Here is a 5,111-nt window from a genome sequence, read left to right as displayed (position 1 = left end):
ACACACTACAAAATGGTTAAAGGCATGGTTTTTTGGCGACTTGAAGCTTTAGGTTCAATTTATTTGAGTTATAGAGAAACCGCACTATCAAGAGGGGTCGAGCAGGCTTCAAGCCTTGTGAGCAGCCACCATTCCCTAACCTCCATTTTGATCAACGCTTTATATTCCTCCACTCAAACACTTTGATTCTTTGGGGATAGAGAGAGCAAGGACCGATCTACAACTTGATCAAACCGATTCATATTCCTCGCTAGATTTCTACATCAACACTTATTACTCTTGGTGCTTGGGCTCCTTGGTGGTTGGAGGTTCCTATAGAAACTTCCTTGTGTGTGGTGTGCTCCGGAGACATATGTAAACATGTGGTGGTCGCCTTCAAGACCAACCATGATTGAACCAAGGCTCGTCTATTTGGAGTGACTCGAAAGGATAATAAAGTGAGCCACTTGGTAGCGTTCTGGAGCTTTGGTTTCAGCACCACTCCAACGGAGATTAGCACTCCCCCAAGGGAGTGTGTACTTGGGGATAAAATTTGCGTCCCCAACTCACTCGTGGTTAATCCTTTCGTTTTCCTTTTTGTTTCTTTCATTGGGTTTTTCTTTTTCCCCTTTTGAGGCACATGTCTTCATTTTTCATACACATTGTGCATGTTTCGTTCACAATATGAATTTTCATACATATTTAACATTTTTGAAAATGATGATTAATATTTTTCAGACATATGATTTGATGTAAACAATTTTTTGTACACATTGTATATTTTTCGTATACATCTTAACAATTTTTTGTACATTTAAAAATTTTAAATACATAATTAATATTTTCCAAATACTTATTTTGAACATTTTTCCGAAGACACGTGAGTGAATTCTTTTACAAATTCACGTTGAAACGTAGTGCATGATACAAAACATTTTTTAAACCTTGCGAACATTTTTATAAATTGGATAAACATTTTTTTAAATAACATGAATATTTCGTTTGAAACAATTGAACATTTCTCTAAATGTAGTGTACATTTTTTGAAGGGTACGAAGCATGTTTTTTTAATTACACGAACACTTTTTTTTGAGTGTTGCATACTTTTTTTGAATGGTACTAACATTTTAAAAAAATTGTGTGAACTTTCTTTACAATGCATTTACATTTCTTTTATGTGCGATGAACACTTTTAAAAACTACTAATTTTTTCACAACATATGTATTTAATTTTATTGAAACTGCAAAGTAAAGTAAAGAGGGGGGAGGCACGCATGACATATGCGTGACGTCTATGAGACGAGACCACGTGGTTACTGGGCCGAAACACTGGAGGCGACACTCGCATTCGAGTTGCCTTCTCTTCTCTCTGGTTGTACGCACTCAGACTTCATAACATACATGCACGTTTCAAATTGAGACGCACACGGAAGCAAGAAAGTCAGATGCCCGCTCCTCTTCTTGTCTTTTTTTCCGACACTACAAAAAAAATACACTTCCATGATGATACGAATTTGTCACAGTAGGTCACGTTTTCTGTCATGCATGTACATCCATAACGATTTTATGACAGAATCAAGATAGTCATATCTGTGCTATCGTAGAAGTGTTCCATGACATTACCAAAATTATCATCACGGAAGTGTCCAATTCCATAACGATAAATGGCGCATCATGAAAGTGTTTTCGTTAAGGGTAACCGACACGTGACATCCATCATAACCGGTCGCCGTTAAGCTATCGGGTCCGGTTTTGGATCAGATAACCTGTTAACGGCCTGGACCAATGGGGATTTTTCACGTGTAAAATTCTCATTGGCCGGAGAAAACACGTGTTGGCTCACCGTTGGGACAGATGTCATCCACTCATTGGACATGAGGCGCCTATGATACGTCGACACATGGCACGGCCCAACAGAGACTCATTCCGGTGAAAAGGCTGGCCCGTTTGACTTGGTCAAAAGGTAACGGGCCAGCCAACGAAAAGCCTGTTAACGGCCTGTTCGTGTATAGCCCATTTACGGCCCGCTAACTCACGGCCCGTTACGGCCTAACGGAATTAAGCCTAGTAGCTTCATCTGGGCTGTCCAATATAATTCCAGCCCGTTGTAACTTTCGGCCCATGTATGACCCATGATGTGTTTCGGCCCATATGAGGCCCTTTGTAACTCTTGGCCCATTAACAACCCGTGGTGAATCTGGCCCGTAATAAATAGTGTACCGCTTTATGCCCATTAACGACCAATTATTCGATAGGGCCGTTTCCACCCCGTGTTATCTTTCGGCCTTCTCAGGGCCCATTTATTCTTGGGCTCATTTCCATCATTCGGTTACTTACGGCCCGTTACTGGCCTTTTTTGCTTGTGGGCCAAATTCAGCTAGTGGTTACAATAGGCCCATTTGCGGCCCATTAATCCGTTGAGCCGTTTTCATAGCGTAATCAAATACGGCCGATCAACGACAGCCCATTATGGTCGGCCCATGAACGGACGATTCCAAATCTAACCCGTTTAAGGCCCATAATGAGTTAGCACCCAAAGTCTTTCATGCACTGGTTAAATTGTTTCATTTAAGTGGTTTGCCTAGGTTCTCGCGCTTGGCATTGGTTCTTCCTGGGGTCACCAAAGTACTCTCTCCCCTCCATAAATCTTGTGCCATGTCATTTTTTGCTTATGTGACATGCTTAGCACCTGTCCACGGTGGAGCATTGGGAAGGGCCTTAATGTAATATGTAATTATGTCTACTTGTGCAAACATGGATCTTCTTTAAAGAAAACATATATTTTAGTGGAACTGCACAAGAAGATGTTGGAAACATTAAACTAATCGAGGAGTATATAGTAAGCATGGCAACCACAGTAGATAACAACAGATGGTTCGGGAGAAGTGCTTGATCTGTATGCTCTACACAATAAGCCTCCCCACAAAGGTTGGTACTCGTCCACGGATTTCATCCATATGACTGAGCTTTGTCATCTCTATTGGTGTTCTGCTATTGTTTAGATACTGTCATGAGAAAGTGGTATTGTCCTTGAGAAGTGCTTCATCTGTGCTGAATATTTCCTTTCCTTTTTCGAGCAAACAGGGATGCTAGCATTTAGTTGTCCTCTTGTCTTTGCACAATAGGATCATCATCATCTGAAAAAGAATATGGAGTACGTGAAGTGCCTAGTTTCGATTATGCCAGGATAAAGAAGCCAAGCCTCTTTTCTTAAGAAGGGAGCAGTTGAAGGATGGTTACATTATTGCCCACAAGAACAAACTAACTTCAGCTCAGAAGGACTCACAGATCTCCATGTTTGTTGTTGTGATGGCTGTCGGTGTCAAAACCGACGGATCTCGGGTAGGGGGTCCCGAACTGTGCGTCTAAGGTCGATGGTAACAGGAGACAAGGGACACGATATTTACCCAGGTTCGGGCCCTCTCTATGGAGGTAATACCCTACGTCCTGCTTGATTGATATTGATGAATACGAGTATTACAAGAGTTGATCTACCTCGAGATCGTAATGGCTAAACCCTAGAGGTCTAGCTGGTATGGCTATGATAATGAATCTCCTCTATCTGAACTAAGTCCTCCGGTTAATATAGACACCGGAAGGATCTAGGGTTACACAAGGTCAGTTACAAAGAAAGGAATCTACATATCCGGTCGCCAAGCTTGCCTTCCATGCCAAGGAGAGTCCCATCCGAACACAGGTGCAGTCTTCGGTCTTCGCATCTTCACAACCCATCAGTCCGACCCATGGCTAATAGGTCGGACGCCCGAGGACCCCTTAGTCCAGGACTCCCTCAGTAGCCCCTGAACCTGGCTTCAATGACAAGATATTCGGCGCGTAGTTTTGTCTTCGGCATTGCAACGGCGATTCCTCCTTCCGAACTCTAAAATAGTCTTCGGACGAATTGATCGTATCCGGACCTGTAACACACACCACACACAACCGTAGAGAGAATACAATAATCCACGAGTCCAATCCACTGACAACTTTTTACAACATGACATCACATCTGTCCGGTCATAATTTCGAACCGTTTTTCGTCTACCGCTCCATGTTTCAAGATGCGGTGCCATTGGCACGTCTTGTCACAGCAGAGATTGTGTCCCCTTATTACGGGATTCTCATTAATATGGGCGCAGGTAACCCAACCGTGCCGTTTACACAGCCCTTGGGAATAGGCGAGTTTTAAGGCAAGCAGGGAGGCGTCTGATATTCGCGGTCTTTATAAGGGGATAAGGATTCATCCTCACTCACCCATGCCTTTTCCTTCCTCTGCCCATCCATTCTAGAGCTCCAGCGCCCAAGCCCTAGCTTCCCTCGCCGGATAAAACACTCCAACCATGTACGGATCCGGAGAAGGTGGCAAGTGGATGGCTTCTTCTGTTAAGAAGAAAGACATCAAGGAGCTTCGAGAGGCCGGATACCTGGCCAAGGAGATCGTTCACCATCTCCCGGCCGAAGGACAGATCGTCCCTACCCCAGAGCCCCATGAGAGGGTTGTGTTTCTCGCTCATTTCGTCCGTGGGATGGGATTCCCTCTCCACCCGTTTGTCCGCGGACTGATGTTTTACTACGGGATAGACTTCCATGATCTAGCCCCCAGCTTTATCCTCAACATCTCGGCATTTATAGTCGTTTGCGAGGCCTTCCTCCGTATCCCGCCTCACTTCGGCCTATGGCTGAAGACTTTCAATGTAAAGCCGAAGGTGATGAGAGGACAACAGGCAGAGTGCGGAGGCGCCATGGTGGGCAAGATGCCCAATATTACATGGCCCGAAGGCTCCTTTGTGGAGATGGTGAAGGGGAGGCAGTCGGGGTGGTTCTACATCACCAAGCCGCGTGATAACCCACAAGTATAGGGGATCGCAACAGTTTTCGAGGGTAAAGTATTCAACCCAAATTTATTGATTCGACACAAGGGGAGCCAAAGAATACTCTCAAGTATTAGCAGCTGAGTTGTCAATTCAGCCACACCTGGAAACTTAATATCTGCAGCAAAGTATTTAGTAGCAAAGTAATATGATTGTAGTGGTAACAGTAGCAAAAGGTAACAATAGTAAAAGTAATGTTTTTGGTATTTTGTAGTGATGATAGCAATAACAACGGGAAAGTAAATAAGCGAAGAACAATATATG

The sequence above is a fragment of the Triticum dicoccoides genome, chromosome 3A, assembly GCF_002162155.2.
Source record: "Triticum dicoccoides isolate Atlit2015 ecotype Zavitan chromosome 3A, WEW_v2.0, whole genome shotgun sequence".
Lineage (NCBI taxonomy): Eukaryota > Viridiplantae > Streptophyta > Magnoliopsida > Poales > Poaceae > Triticum > Triticum dicoccoides.
Note: the sequence above shows the minus strand (reverse complement) of the source record.